Source organism: Sturnira hondurensis, unplaced genomic scaffold (genome assembly GCF_014824575.4).
Source record: "Sturnira hondurensis isolate 20B ecotype Veracruz unplaced genomic scaffold, ASM1482457v3 Scaffold0014302, whole genome shotgun sequence".
NCBI lineage: Eukaryota > Metazoa > Chordata > Mammalia > Chiroptera > Phyllostomidae > Sturnira > Sturnira hondurensis.
The window spans coordinates 5271362-5288130 of NW_028086933.1; the positions used below are offsets into that span (position 1 = coordinate 5271362).

General features: G+C 35.7%; 1 protein-coding gene across 4 annotated transcripts in view; it reads right to left on the reverse strand.

Moving 5' to 3' along the window:
* CABCOCO1 (ciliary associated calcium binding coiled-coil 1) overlaps nucleotides 1-16769 on the reverse strand; it is a 114886-nt gene that overhangs the window by 37801 nt on the left and 60316 nt on the right. The window lies entirely within an intron of this gene.

The following is a 16769-nucleotide window of genomic DNA, read 5'->3' on the forward strand; positions in this document are numbered from 1 at the left end:
AATCTCATGTGAAAATGAATGAGTCCACTGTGTTTTAACGGATCTGTAGCCTTAAATTAGATGGATGTGTCAACACGTGCTTAACCAAGTTCCTACTGAAGACACTACTCTCCCAACTGACATGGCTGTAAAAAACTACATTAGGGTGAAGATCCTCATAGACAAACCTCACACACATTGGATTTTCTTCTTGGAAAAAAGTCTTAAAGTTAGAATTGCCAGATCAAAGGTATGCCTTTCTAAAGTTTTGATACAAATAAAACTCTAGAAGAATACCAATTTAAATTTCCACAAACAATGCAGGAGTTTTTCAGACATAGGCTAACACTCAGGACTTCCGATCGAATAAAGACAGACTAGTATCAAATTATTTTATTTGTATTTTTCTATTGTTAGTGAGCCTAAATATTTTTTCATATTTGTTGCCATTTTGTTTCTTCTGTTGTAAAATTCTATTTACATTGTCTATTTTATTGTTGGGGTGTTTTTATTTTTCTTATTCCCCTGTGAAATGCTGGGAATATTATTAGTCCTTTGTTTAACATGAATTACGAACAATATTTCTGATTAAAAAGCTTTTTCAAACTTGTTTTTGGTCCCTCTTTCTATTGACAATATAATTTTGATATTTTATAATTATCAGTATTTTCCTTTATGGTTTATTTGATATGCTCAGAAAGGCTGCCCCACACAAAGTTATAAATAAATTAATTCACTCATATTTTCATTTAGTTCTATTATGATTTGATTTTTTAACTTTATATATTTATCAGGCCTTTTTTTCTATAACAAGTAAGCCAATAATGAACATTTTCCCACTTTCCATATTTCAACCATTCATTTGAATGTCATCTTGATCACATACTAAGATGCTTTACAGGATCACAGCTATTTCTAAACTTCTCGCTGTGCCACACTGGCATGTTAGTCTTTTCCAGATCTTGTAACATTGCATGTGGTTGAATAAGTTTCTCTTCCTTCCATCACAGTTTTATGGTTCCAGGTGGAAGAATAGGTTTTTTTTAAATATTCTATCATTAGTGTACGTGTCCCCCATTGAGGGTATGTTAGCCACAAAATTTTAATAGGATTTTTAATGGCATTGCATTGGATTTAAACATTAATAGCTTAAATTTTTATAGTATTAAGGTTTTCTGTCAAACAAATCATGCCTCTTCTTTTGTTCAAGCTTTCCTATACATTCTTCAGAAAAGTTTATAATTTATTCTTCTGGGTTTTGCATATTATTTTCACTTTTTCATACACATCTAAAACTTTTCTTACTTTTGCAGTTTTTATTCCAACATATTTTCTAGTTATGTTGTTTAATATGTCTTTAAAATGTTAAATAACCATAGAACCCCTTGTCTTATCACCATGTTTTAATGGGAATGTTTGTAGTATTTCCTACTTCAGGTTTTGTCTCAGGAAATGCATGTTTTTATATCATTGAATATATTATTTTTAAATTGAGGTAACATTAATTCACAAGATCATATGTTTCAGGTATACAACCTTATACTTCCATGTCTGAATCCACCAAGAGTTTCATTTCCATCCGTTGCCATTCGTTTAACCCCCCTTTACCCATTCTCACTTCTCTGCTCCCCTTCCCTTCTGGTGGCCACCAAAGGTTTTGTTTTGTAGTCTGAATGAGTGAACTCACACGATTTCTCCTTTTTATTTTTGACTTACTTCGCATAACATAACACTTATGGTCCATCCATGTTGTCACAAATAGCAATATTTTATCTTTTTATGGCTGAGTAGTATTCTATTATACATACATATATATATATATGTGCGTGTGTGTGTCTATAATCCCATTGTATATATATTCCATTATATATATTCTTCTGCAAGATGCTGTATAATGAAAAATATACATATTTTCCATATTCCTTTATATACAATATATATGCTATTTATTATACAGGGTCTGGCAGAAGTTAACACCTGCTTCAGTGTGGCTGGTAGGGTAATAATATGGGTGTGATAACTTACAGTTTTGATTTGCACATTCCACCTAAAATGTCACCTAAATATCACCTAAAGAATGTCATATGGTGTGCTTGAGTATGATATTTTTGTTACAGAATTACTTGCTTATGATTTTGTAATAAAAGATTTGTAATAAAAGGGGTGTTATTTGTGCTGGGCCCTGTATATATCTAACATATTCTTTATCCATTCTTCTATGCCTAGTTTAACAAGTTCCTAAGAGCAACATAGTGAATATTAAATGCTCTCAAATGACTTTTAATATTTTGCAAGAAGATAATGTAGTTCTTTCTTCATCAGGGATGACTTATGTCAGTGGACCATCCTTGCATTCCTGCAATAACTCTACTTGATCATAGTGTCATTTTTTTAAAGTATCACTGAATTCTATTTACTAAAATGATATTTATGTTATTTACATCAATATTCATGAGTCAACTGCTTTGTAGTTTTTTCTCTTTTAGATTACTTTTAACAAAATTTGGAATCATTACTTTGTCATGATAAGAAATATGAGGAGCCTTTCCTATTTCTGTAGCCCTGGAAGTTTAAATACATGTCAACTATCACTTGAAGATTAAAAAATTTTATCTCTGAAGACTTCTGTTTTCACTTTTTACTCTAAAGCTATTGGTTGGTTTAGGCTTTCAATGTTGTGTCTATTTTGGTATGTCTTTTTTTCCTTTCAATCACATTTCTCCACACTGATGTATGGCCAATTCTGTTTTCTGATTCATATTTACTTTTATATCAGTGCTTTTCCTTTTTAAAATTAAAGCTAGCTAGTATTTTACCCAGCATATTTTCCTTTTGAAGAAACAATTCCTAAATTTATTCATTCTATTTTTATCTTTTAAAACTTCATTAATTTCTTCCTTTACCTTAATTAATGATTTTCTTCTGATTTCTTTGGTGTTACTGTTTATATTCTAAACTCCCCTAATTTTGGCAATTAGTGTTTAGATTGCTATTTCTCTAGAAACTTTGGTTTAGATTTGCCCTTTGGCTAGAGTAACTCCAGGGAAATTTTAACTTCTGCAAGCAGCTATTGTATTATTTCTTTATACATTTGTTTTTCATCCCTAATTTTAATGCATTATTGTCGGACAGTGTATTTATTATATACTATTTACAATACGGGAATTTGTTGAGGCTTTCTTTGGGGACTAAAATATAAAATATTATATATATATATAACATTATATATATATATATATTTGATGACTGCTTAAAATAATGTCTTCTCTGTAGACAACAGACGAAATACAAATATAGTTTTGTGTGTATATATGTATCACATGGTAATGCCCACCAGAGGCCATCCAGGATGAACTGAGACAGAAGATTCAGCCAGTTGACATCAACTAGCTTTCGCCATCAGCCTCCTCAGCATTGGCAGGATGGGCACATGGCTGGCCATTTTGGCCCTATGTGGGATATGCTGATGCATAATTCTCACTCCACAGCTCCCTGATGGATTGCCTGAGGTTTTGTAGCTCATTGTCTATGACGTCTTGTCATGCCTTCCTCTGTCTAATCTTCCTTTATCACTCTTCCCTTCACAGGTGTTGATCCCTAGTAAAGACTTTGTACTCAAAACTCTACCTTATCATCTGACTATTGGATATCCAAATTGTGACTCTGAATTCTATGTAATACATCAGTCCTTAGTCCCTTAGTCCTTTGCTTCCAGTTGGAGTTGACCAAATGGAGACACAAGCAGGATGTAAGAGAGAGGGCAGGAGGAAAGGAAGTGAGGGTATTTATTGCCCCATTCCCTATGGTTCTGGCCTACACTGTGCTCTTTTTTAAAGTATATTTTATTATGTTATTACAGTTGTCCAAATTTTTCCCCCTTTCCCTCTTCTTCCCAGTACTTTCCCTCCAGCAATCCCCCCCCTTAGTTCATATTCATGGGTTGTGCATATAAGTTCTTTTGGTTTCTCCACTCCCTATACTATTTTTAACGACTCCCTATTGTATTTTGTACCTACCAGTTATGCTTCTTATTCCCTGTACCTTTTCTCCCATTCTTTCCCTTCCACCTCCCAGCTGATAACCCTCCAAATGATCTCCATACCTGTGATTCTGTTCCTGTTCTGGTTGTTTGCTTAGTTTGTTTTAGTTTTAGGTTCAGTTGCAGATAGCTGTAAATTTGCTGCCTTTGTCAATGTTCGTAGTTTTTCTCTTCTTTTTCTTAAATAAGTCTCTTTAACATTTCATGTAACAATGGCTTGTGATTCCATATTGCTTCAGTTCAAGCTGTGTGGCTCCTCTTCTGTGATCCCATCCCTTACTACACCCCAGTGACACCTTGCCATTCCTTTTCCCTGTCATGCTTAGAGGCAGTATATATTCACGAGAGAAGACTAGATTTGCTGTTGTAAAAACGTACTCCCAAATCTCAGTCACTTACACCCCAAAGGTTGTTTATTGTTCATTGGTTGTAGTACTGCTTCCTAACATCCAGTCTGAGATCCAAATGATGGAGAAGCACACACTGGCTTTAAAAGTTTCTTCCCATGTATTTCATGACATTTCAGCTCCCATTTTATTGGCTCAGACAGGTAATGACCAAGTCTAACTTCAGTGTCCAGGGAAGTACAAGGCTCCTCGGGAAGAAGCAGAAATGGGTGAACAGTAATATAATCTGGCAAAGGTATCAATCTCTTCCCCACTGTTGTTTGGGTGCGTATTTGTCCCCCATTTTCCCCTTTGCCTCCCTCTGCCCCACCCACCACTCTCCAGCCTCCATCGCATTGTTGTCTGTGTCCATGGGCTATGCATGCATGTATATATGTTCTTTGGCTAATCTCTTCCAGTGCCCACCAACCCCCTTGCCTCCGAGATCTGTCAATCTGTTCCATGTATCCATGCCTCTGCGCCTATTTCATTCTCAGTTTATTTTGTTCATAGAATCCATGCAGAAGTCAGATCATACGGTATTTGTCTTTCTCTGACTGGCTTATTTCACTTAACACAATGTTCTCCAGGTCCATGCATGCTGTCCACGTCTTTTTTATCCACTCGTCTACTAATGGGCACTTGGGCTATTGCCAGATCTTGGCTATTGTAAATAGTGCTGCCCTGAACATAGGGTGCCTATATTCTTTCTGATTGGTGTTTCTGGATTCTCCTATACCCAGAAGTAGGGTTGCTGGGGCAAACGGCAGTTCCATTTCTATTTTTTTAGAGAACTCCATACTGTTTTCCACAGTGGCTGCGCCAGGTTGCATTTTCACCAGCAGTGAACTAGGTTCCCTGTTCTCCAAAACCTCTGTAGCACGTGAGTCTTTTATCAACATTTCCCCTTCAACATCATGTAGGTTTTCTTTCAGGAATTATAAAAATTACATTTTCTTATACTTTGTTAATTAGCACCTTGGCCTTTATGCTCAGCTGAATTTAGTACTCGCTAACCAACTCTCATCCTGTGACTTTGCCATTTCTGTAGTTTTTATTTGGTTGAATCTCTATATTGGCTGGTTTGTATCAAAAAATAAAATGTTCAGCATTCGTACCTGAATAGCTGGGAGATATACTTCTTCAAACCCTCTACACTTTGAGATTATTTCATATCATTTGGACTGTTGAATACATTTGGCTGAGTAAGCAATTCAAATATTTTTTCTCCCAAAACTCTGCTTACATTATTCCACAATTTTCTTACATCTAAAGGTGGTAGAGACAATTTTTAAGTTTGTGGGTTTTTTCTTTTATTTTTATCTCTTCTTTTGGTGGTAATTTATTTTTACTGCTTGAATGCTTTAACCTTGAAGTTCAATAACTTCACTCGGATATGTGCCAGTTTGTCATTTTTTTACCTTTCTCTTCTAGAACAGGGACTACTTTTGTTCTTCATATTCCATCTTCCTTCATTTCAGAAACATTATTTCAATTATATCATTGAATGCTTTTTTTATTCCATTCACTCTGCTATGTTCTTTCCCTCATAATTTCTTGTGTGATTTTTTTTGAAGCTTGTTCTCCATGTCATAGGTTGGTATCCTTAGTGTCATTTTCTATTCTTCATCATTTCTAAATATTTTAAAGTTATTCAATGTCATCATTTTTCTCTCTCTTTAGCAGTTCCTTTTTCATTTTATTCTGTTTTATATCTTTATAGGTCCAAAGTGTTTTCTTAATTTCTTCAGGGATACATAGCATTCATAGTTTAAAATCTTTTTTTCTCAAGTAAATCTTCATCTATCTTTAGTGAGCCAATTTGGTTTTTATTAAATTCTTTTTTCCTCTCTTCCTTCTCTTTCCTCTTCTTCCCTTTTGTCTTTTCTTTCTCTTTTCCCTCTCCCCTTTCTGCTTCTCTTCCTCTTTTCTGCTGTTTTTAGATGTTGATTTTAATCATAGATCCATTTAAAAAATTGCTTACCAGTACTTATTTTTGATGGAAGGAATCTCCTTCTGGTACCCATGAATGTTGCCCCAAATCACTCACTGAAAATTAAGGGGGCAAACCACAAAACAGAACAAACTCCTAATGTAGAGAAGCACTCTCTAGTTTTGAAGTTTCAAAAAATCTAGAGGATAGGCCCTGGCTGGCCTAGCTCAGTGGATTGAATGTGGGCTTGCGAATCAAAGGGTCGCTGGTTCAATTCCCAGTCAGGGCACATGCCTGGGTTGCAGGCCGGGTCCCCCAGTCAGGGAGGTGTGAGAGGCAACCACACACTGATGCTTCTCTCCCTGTCTTTGTCTCTCCCTTACCCTGTCTCTAAAAGTAAATAAATAAAAAAATCTAGAGGATAAACACTGAAGCCCCTCATAATTCCACTGCTCAATGTTTACCCCATGTGGTACCACTTTTGAGTAAAACAACAGGTCAGAGATAACAGCAAGCTGCTTGGAGAAATGATTTCCCACCTACTTCCCAGTCTTACCCAACAGTGGTAGAAGAGCAGGCACTAGGCCGAGTATTTTCTAGCCTTTTCAAAGCAAACAACAACAAAAAAGTGAGAATCTTTGATTTACTGTCATATGTCACCTGTAAGTCTGCACTGTGTTCATAAACTGGAGAATTTAAGCGTGGCTCTCACTGTCCTCTTTCAGTGTGGCCTAAATAATATGGAACCTAATAGTTGTTCTGGGGCCTTTACTGTAGAGGCACAACCTTCTCAAGTTGAGGCTGGAAATCAAAGAAAAAAGTTTTGGAAACATGCTCATGTCATTACTTTTCCAAGAAGCCTATTGTAACTTTCATTATTTGTTTTACCGAGACCCAGGAAAGCAATGATCAGACTTAATGTTTGGTTTAAGATACAGGAAGTCAAGGCTTTATTAATACTTCCTGAAACTCTAGGCATTTAGAGGCAAATTATATATATTGGAATTATTTTACTCCATCAGTAAGTGTGTCCAAAAGGTAATTTATTTAATTTGATGACTTTTTATAAAATTAGCAAAGTGTTTTCAAAGTATATTTATGAAATGAAAAGTAATTGATGAAAATTTTCCATTTGGCAATTTTGCTGGACTTTTTATTATTAATTGGAAATCAACTTCCAAGCACCTAGAAGATATAGGCGTTTGGTAAAAATTAACATTTTTTTTCTGAGAAATGTATCCCATGAGATTAATCAAATTTACTTCTGTGACAGAGTGACAAGCTGTTAGATCTCATAAAATAATACCTGTATGAATACTTTTCACAATAAATTGGTAAATATTTTAAAATATATTTTATTGATTATGCCATTACAGTTGTTCTAATTCTCCCCCTTCACTCCCCTCCACTCTGCACACACCCTCCCCCCACCATTTTCCCCCTTTAGTTTATGTCCATGTGTCTCAAGTTCTTTAGATTCTATATTTCCCCTACTACTCTTGCCCTCCCCGTCGACTATTTTCTACCTATCGTCTATGCTACTTATTTTCTGTACCTTCTCCCCCTTCTCCTCCTCCCACTCCCCTCTTGCTAACTCTCCATGTGATGATCTTCATTTCTATGGTTCCGCTCCTATTTTTTAAACTTAGTTTTTTTAACTTTTCCCTTTCAATTGTCTATTTGTGAACTGAAATGACCACCTTGGTTGGTGGGCTTCACACATAGTACTAATCTGCCTTTAGACTCCCCACTTTGGACATTAAAAGATATATATACACACATAATTAACACCCAAACTGTGACCTTTGCTTTATATTTAAATAATGATTTATGAAAAAATATACTTATTTTTCTACTTTTCTTTAGACCAAATCAGGGTTGCTTTTCGTAAAAAAATGTAATTAGTTTAATTTAAACTCAGTGTTTTCCAGTGAACTGACTACATTTTGGACTGAACGGAACAGCTCACTCAGTTGCTGAGACAGCACATAGCCGTAACCTGACCCCGGCTTTGGAGATCAAAACACCTACACACATCGTCCTGTTCCTGGGCACAAGTACACACCCAAACACTGACCTTTACTTCATGTCAAAAATAATAATCTCTTTATGGAAAATCATGCTGCATTCATGCCAAACAAGTAGGGAGATTTCATTCCAACTGTGCGTCAGGAAGAATTTCCCTCTGTTAAAACTCAGTAAAGTTTCATTTCGTTCATTAAACACTCTCATAGTCCAGTATGTAAATGGCTTCAGGCTGCTTACTGCACCAAACCTGAACCACACTGACTAGCATCCATTTCAAGCTGGTTATAATATAGCCTTTTACCTATTAAGTTATATTTCCCAATACCCTCCATTACATAGCCCTGCTCAAGATGAGTACAGCCTCTTCCCTGTTTGCTGGTTCGAATGTAACAGTCATTCCTGTCTTCACGCCCTTGCTCATACTGTTAACAATTTCCCCCTCCTCAAGTCTGAAATGTTCCTTGCTAACTTTTCTACATCCTTCCCTTTTTTGGAGGCCTACTTCCACTCCCAACTCCTGAAACAAAGTTTTAATTTGCTGTCAAATTCCACAGTGATTCTTCCCTTTCTTGCTCTTTTCTTATTTTTTCAACTAAACCTTTCTTGTTAATGCCCTGAGTGTTTCATTTTCGTCTCTTCAGGTAGACTGAATATTCCCTCACATCAGGCACTGTACAGCACACCTTCTTTATTTCCAATGGGCATAAAGCGTAGCACTGAGCACATAATAGTTTGGGGCAGTTTATCCAAATATGTCAGAAATGTGTTTAATTTTCTCTATAATACAGATTTGTACTTATGGGTAAAGTTCAAGTTACAAAAATAAACCAAAGTTATTGTTAGGCTTTGCTTTTCTTGTATAAAGGCTTAAAGGATTTAACACTATGTTGAAAACAACGCTAAGGTAATTTGCAGCCTTCAAAGTTCCAATAAGGTAGAAAATCAATGATTTTGTTTTTAAAAAATAAGAATTCACAAGATAAACTATACTCCACATAAACATGGGGATGGTAGAGCCTAATTCAGAGGAAAGAGTATGGGTGTCATCCTGGACCCAACTGGGTCAGATGTTCAGAAGTCTTGGAGCCTTTCAGACTTCTATAGGATACACTTTTTTTCTGGTCCTTTCCTTTCCTTTGTTCCTTATTTCTCCATTTTCTTCAAAATACTCCAGGGCTGTTAGGAGAATAACATTCTCAGAGCTGTGCCTGGCACGTGGTTAAGATCTCAGTAAGTGTTAGCTGTTGTATTATTTTCTTTCATTTCTTTTATTATGACAATACCCACCTCCACCCCTATAATATGAACCTGGTAAAATATATAAACTACTTAGTATTATTTTGCCTATTTGTGTCTGAAAATATGATTAAGGATAAAAAGTAAAGTAGCAAGCTAAATGCCCTCAGAAGTACCTAGTACTTGCTTGTGAGATAGTTTGGATTTTATCCCTGCCTTCCTCAATAAATGTTTATTAATCATCTCATATGGATAAAGCAGTGTGGGAAGAGACATATTATTCAGAAATAGATCCTTATAATTTTCTACAATATGAATATCTTATTCAGCAACTAGAAATAATGTTATTTAAAATGTAGAGGAGATAAGACATAAATAATTCAAGGTTGAAAGTTAAAAGTGCCCCAAGAAAGGTGCAGATAAAACGAGAGTTCACAGGGGGAAATGGAGGTGCTATTTCCAGTTTAGGGGTTAATAATTCATAAAAAGAGAGCGGATTTGAAATGAACATTGATGATAGAGCTAGTTTTGGACAAGTATATATTTGAGGGAGGTGGGAAGATGTGATGGATTATGGATGGCAGCTGCAAATTCTCTTTGCCACTCCTTACATTGAGGGGTGACATATTTTCCCCTCCCTTTGAATGCTCGCTAGTTCTCTGCTTTTTGCAAGGCAGTGTGGACATGGTAGAAATGACACCATGCCAGTTCTGAGCTCGGCCTCAGAGGGCACTGGAAGCTTCTGCTTCCTCCTTCCTGTTAACGCCCACTTTTAGGATCCACGCAGTGTAGTTAGCCCAGGTAGCTGCATGGAGAGATTCCGTGGGGAGCCACGTAGAGAGAGGTCAGCTTCCAGTGGTTTGCATATTCTTGATGACTAATAAAATTGGACACATCTTTTAATTTGGGTATCTTCTTTTGTGACGTGTATATTCAAGTTTTTGCCCCTTTTTTCCTATTGGTTTATCTAGCTCAGGTTTCACGGATTTTGTAGTTCTATATCTATCGTGGATATATCTTTATCACCTACATTTTATGGCAAATGTTGTTTTCCAGACCTACTTGAAGTTTTGCCCTAATTGTGCTTGATGTTTAAAAGAAGTCCTTAATATTAATGTGGTACAGTTTATCAGCGTTTTCTTTAATGGTTAGTATTTTTTGAGACCCGTTTAAGACCACAAGGATATTTTCCTGGTTTCATCTATAAGCTTGAAAGTCTTACCTTCATGTTTATATCTATAGTGCATTTCAAAGTGACCTTTGTTTACATTGTAAGCTAAGATTCCAGATTCATTATCTGCCTTATGGAATGTACACCTAACCCATCATCATTTATTGAAAGGGCCACACTTTCCCCTCTGCGCGGCATTGTCACTTTGGTCAAAAACTAAGTAACCGTGGAACTCTGGGTCTCATTCTGCACACTTTTTTTCTCTTCTAGTGGTCTACTTATTCATCATGAAGCCAAACACATGTTTTATTCTGTTAAATTTATAAATCCTGACACACGGTAGTATAAAACCTTTAATTTTCTTCTTCAAGATTGTTTTATCACTTTTTTTTGCCATTTGCAATTCTTTATACATTTTAGAATTAGGTGGTCAATCACATGCACAAAACCTGCTGGGATTTTTAATGAGATTATGTTGAATATGTAGATCAAATTAGGAAGAATAGACATTTTTATTATATTGATTCCTATAATCCATGTCTACTATTTCTACATTATTTCTATCTTCTTTATTTTCATTCAATTATGTTTTGTGTGTGTGTATGTATTTTCCACATTTCCAGTAAGGTATCTCATGCTTTTGATGCTATTGTAAATGTTTTCATTCTATTTTTATTTCCTAATTGTTTTTGCTAGTATATGGAATTTTTTTATATTTGTCAGCTATCAGTTCACAAAATTGTTTGGAAAATTTTTTGTAGATTCTATTGCATTCTTAATATACGATCAGGTCAAATGTGAAAAATGAAAGTTTTGAATCTTATTTTCCCACATCTTTAGTCCCATTTTTTTCTTGCCATACTGCACTGGCTAGGATTGACAGTGTGCACTGAATAAAATTAGTGACAGCACACACCTTTATTCCCATTCTCAGGAGGAAAGGCTTCAATATTTGACCACTCATTATAATTACTATTATTAATTCTTCTATTCCAGGTTTGCTAACAGATGTTTTATAATGACTGCATGTTAAATTTATGAAGTGACTGCTCAGCTTCTAATGAGGTCATCTGATTTCCCTCTTTTATTCTAATGTGGTAAATTGCATAGACTGGTTCTGAAATATTAAACAAACCTTGCATTTGGGAAATAAACTTAACTGTGTTCTATTTCCTCATTTACCATTGGTTTTGATTTGTTAACATCTTGCTTAGAATTTTTACAGGTATGTTCATAAGGGAGATACATCAAGAATTTTCCTTTCTTATACAGTTCTTGTCAAGTTTGGGTAGTAAGGTTATATTGTTATTGCTCTTAACCTGAAAAGTTTATATAAGATTAGTTTCATTTCTTTCCTAAATATGAAGATATATGTCCTTGAATATGTCCTTGGGGAAAACTTTGTATCTTTAAATTCAATTTCTTTCCCATAGTAATATTAGAATTTTCCAAATTTTATCATTTCATCTAGTATAAAATTTAGATATAATGTTACTTATATTATCTTATCTCTTAATGTCTGTGTGATATTTCAAGATGCCCCAATTTGTTCCTGACATTGTATTTTGTGCCATCTCTCTCTTTCTTTCTTAAGCAGCCTTGTTAGAAGACTATCAATTTTATTAGTCTTTCTAAAGAATCACCAAATAGGTCTGTTAATTTTCTCTATTGGTTGTATGCTTTGTTTCATTAATTTATGCTCTTGGCTTTTTAGTGTCCTTCCTTATCCTTTCTTTGAGTGTTTTTAAAATCTTTTTATTACTCTAACTTGATCTCTGGCTGATGAGTCTGGGGTCTTTTGCCTGCATTCATAAAACTGAATGATAACATGAAAAGTTCTCTCAGACCCTCCACAGTTTCTAACAATAATATTCTTCTGTTTTCTTTCTAATATGTGTAGAAATCTTAGTGATGTCTTAAGAATCAGCCCATGCCTGCAGTAGAGAGCTGTCTTCGAGTGTCAGGCTCACTTCTATACACCCACCTGTTTCCTGCAAACTCTACGTCTTAATCCTGGCTGCCTTGGCATGCCCACGCTCTAATTTTGTTTTCCTAGTGGTATGAAATTGCCAAAAGTTTGCCTGGCTTCTCTGTTTCTTAGGGGCAACCCTCTACCTTCTTCTAGACTTCTTGCCTTATATCTCTTAAAACAAAGTCCCCTACAGGAAAAGCAACACACAACTATTGGGCTGACTTTAAAATATTTGGCTCACTTCTCTCTGGGACCATGGCCTCTTAAGTCCTTACTTCTTTGAAGTAAAAAAGCCTTCAAACGGATTTTGAAAAATGCATCCACTATTCTATTTGTTCTTGATGACAGCATGATCTGTTACAGGACCCTCCTCCAGAGCTGGAAACGTGTGCAGGGATGATTGCTTTTTGAATGAAGTATTTTTCACATGGAAAGATATGTAATTATTTGTACATTTTATGCTTTACTGTTCACTGCCCCCAAAACATATTTTGTTCTCAGTGTTTTGAACAATGAGAATATTTTAGAGTTCACTGTATATTCAGGGACTTTCAATAGTATCACAACTGCTTTCAGGATACAAACTGTTCAACAGAAACACAGTGTTTCTTTAGTAAGCTGTAAGAGCTCCTTAGAGAAGCTGTTCGAAGGAAGCTTCTATCATTGCCTCTTTCTTTGGATCTATGTCTACACACACTGCTGCATGCGCGCGCGCGCACACACACACACACACACGCGCGCGCGCGAATTCAGCATATCAGGCCTCCAGTCACAATGCTGTGTTAGGAATTAACAATCTGCGGCACAGAACAAAAAGTTATCACTGACTGTACACACAAAAAAGCTCACCAAAAATATTACTTAAAATAGTTATTAGATAGGTTTCTTCTTGTTTTTGGCAAATAAATATGAAACGTTCTTAAACCATTGTCTTCATTTTGAATACAAAAACTTAAAACTTACACACTATGTAAAATGTTCATTTTGTACAGTCACTCATGCTTTAATTCACATCCTTCACCCTTTAATTCATTTTATAATTTTGAAATGGCAAGTAGAGCTTATGTTACCACAAACATTTCCTTTAATCTGAAAAATATGTTTTTTAAATACGCCACTCAACTCAAATAAAGCTCTAAAGAAAGCTTCTTTCTCTAAATCAGTTTAAATTAGTTATATTTTAGATAGTGATGCAGTACTGGAGTCCTAAGAAAAATGAGAGAAAAAGAATTAAGTTTGTCATTTATGTATGTTTTTTCTATTTGTAGGGAAGAATGGAAGTCAGGCCAGTGGTGACTTAAATGACTTTTAAAAATCTTTTCTCTTTTCGTATTTGTTTTTAGTGGTTGTTGACATCCTTTTTAGTATGTAAAATAATTTTGTGTGAAGGCACTGATTTTGTGTATTTGTGAGTTCGTATAAATGCACTATGAATTTACTGTGAAAATTTAACTGAGTCTTTATGCTATGGCACAGAACTAATAAAATAATCCAAATATTTTAGCCATGTTTTAATCAAAGGTGACTATCTTAAACTAACTTAATTCCAAATGTCTGGCCTTATTTTAACTTAATGGGCCTACGTCTTAGCAATAATCTAATTTTAAGAGTTTTGTTTATTCCAAGTAAAGTCAAACAGTATGTACATTTGTTAAGAATAATCATTGGGCAACACTTGAGTTAACTTATCCCATCAGAAATGATTTGGGAGCCTCTTTTAAAGTAACTTATCCAAATTGTTTTTCTTATGATTTGTAGGAGAGAGATAAAATTAACTATGTCTTCTACTCAAAATTAACTGCTGAATGTTAAATATTTTTCCACTCCTATTCATTTTGGATTTATTGAAATAAGTTTCAGAAGTGGGGCCTATTCCAAGTTCTTAGAGCATTTTAACCATAAATGGCTAAAAAATACTTTCCAATCTCATGGGCAGTAATCTGATATTTAAAAGAGTTTTTTAAAGGAATTAATGGGCTATAAGCTAAACAAGCAAGCAAAATATGACCAATGACACTCAAATACTGAACAGGCTGACAGGGTCCAGAGAGGAGAGGGGAGAGAATCATAGAGGAAAAGGGGAGGGACTCACATGAATAAGTATAAAGGACACATGGGCAATGATTAGGGTGGGGGGCGGAAATGGGAGGGAGCTGGGGAGCACTGTGGGGTGGACAGGGCAGGGAATATAAAACAGAAAACTGTACTTGAACAAGAATTAAATAAAAAATAAAATAAATAAAAATAAAATAAATATATTCTGAATTAAAAAATAAAATAAAATAAAAATTAGAATTCTATGTGTGAACAATCATAGACAACATTATTGTAGTGCCTATAACGTTCCAGGCACTTGAGATACAAAAGGGACAAGAGAAAAAAATAAAATTTATGGAGTACTCCCTATTTTCCAGATATTTTAACTGTTATCTAATTTATTTCTTTTAGCACTCCTATAAGGATAGGAGGCATCATCTCAATGTTAAAAATGAGGAGCTCATAGCTAGTAGGGTTAAGCAGTTTTCCACAATTATAAAGGCAGCAGGTAGAGATAGCATTTAAATACAGGTAGAGGAATGAATGGAAAAGAAGGTAAATCATAAACTGACCACTTCCATTTCATTATAAAAAGAAGACATTTACTCCTTCATTTAATTACTCACACAGTTGTGTCTCTTTATGTGTTGAGTACTGTGGATATACTGGTAAAATGAAATAAGTGGACATGGATCCTGAACTCAAGGAATTTGTAGTATATACAGTATGTGGTATTAGATTGCAAGTGCTATGAGAGAGGAAAGCCCAAGATGCTGAGCCCAGAGAAAGGGAAACTTAATTAGCCTGTGAGTTGAGCTACTCTCCTCTATCCTGCTTATCCTGCAAGTATGGAAAGCAGATATTATTACCCTCATTTTATAGATGAAGAAATTGAGCTTCACAGAGATTAAAAGAATAGTCAATGATAACCCAACTAGTAAGTGGGGTGGGCTTACCTTTGAACCAAGTTCATGCATCAGCTCCTGTTTTCATCTTGTGCTAAACTTGAAATAGGACTCGGCACTTTTTTGCATCAGTTATACAGAGTACATTCATTAAAGCATTAGTGTCCAGTGTAGATTTTACTGGAGAATTTTGTAAAGTGTTTCATTCAGCATTCTTTTCTTGCTAACATTAAAAATTCATTGAGTGGTTAAGGAAGTATGAACACGCCATGGCAACTGTAATCTACCCCTCAAACATGGTCCCCAGCACCCCACTCCCTTGCTCAGAAGTCAGCCTACAGAGAACGGCTACCACCGAATGACCAGTGTCGGTGGTGACCCCCTCACCGGTGAATTTCTTAATGCCTTGATAAAAGGAGTGTGTCCTCTGGACAATCCTGGGAATAATGGTTAGCAAGTAGCTGAACATGCACATTATTTCATCTTCTTGAACTATTTGAATCCTTCTTCTACCTACGGCAGGGAAGTTCTGGCAAAGCATCCTAACTGACTGTAGGCCACCACTGAGTTCATTCTTCAGTTATCCAGTCTAGCAGTAATAGACCGGAGTACCAGAACCACCTGGGTACCAGAGCCACCCTTCCAAGTCCTGAATTCTGAATGAGAGCATCTACATGAGTACATCCATCCTGTTCAATCTCTGTTATTTTACTGCTAGTCTCACCCTCTTTTGTCTGATATCCTTAAAGTCAACTCCACCATGTTCCTTAGTGTTGCATCCCCACTTGCCCCCTGCTCTTGCCCAGTAAATTATCTGGATATCACACACATATGTGGACAGTCCAGTTCAGAATCCCTTTTAAGGATGAGTTTCCTGTGGCCACGCCTGTTATTAATTACTATATAGCCAGAGATCTATGAGAAAAGTAGCACACTGATGCTGGGTCATGGAAGATGGCTTAATAAAGGAGCTATGTACAAACACGCAGGGCGGTTTAGGCAAAAGAAGCAAGGGTGGGTTGGTACCCTATCTGTTCTCCCTGCTCTGGGCCTAATGGGAAGGTGAGGGGATGGATAGTTTCC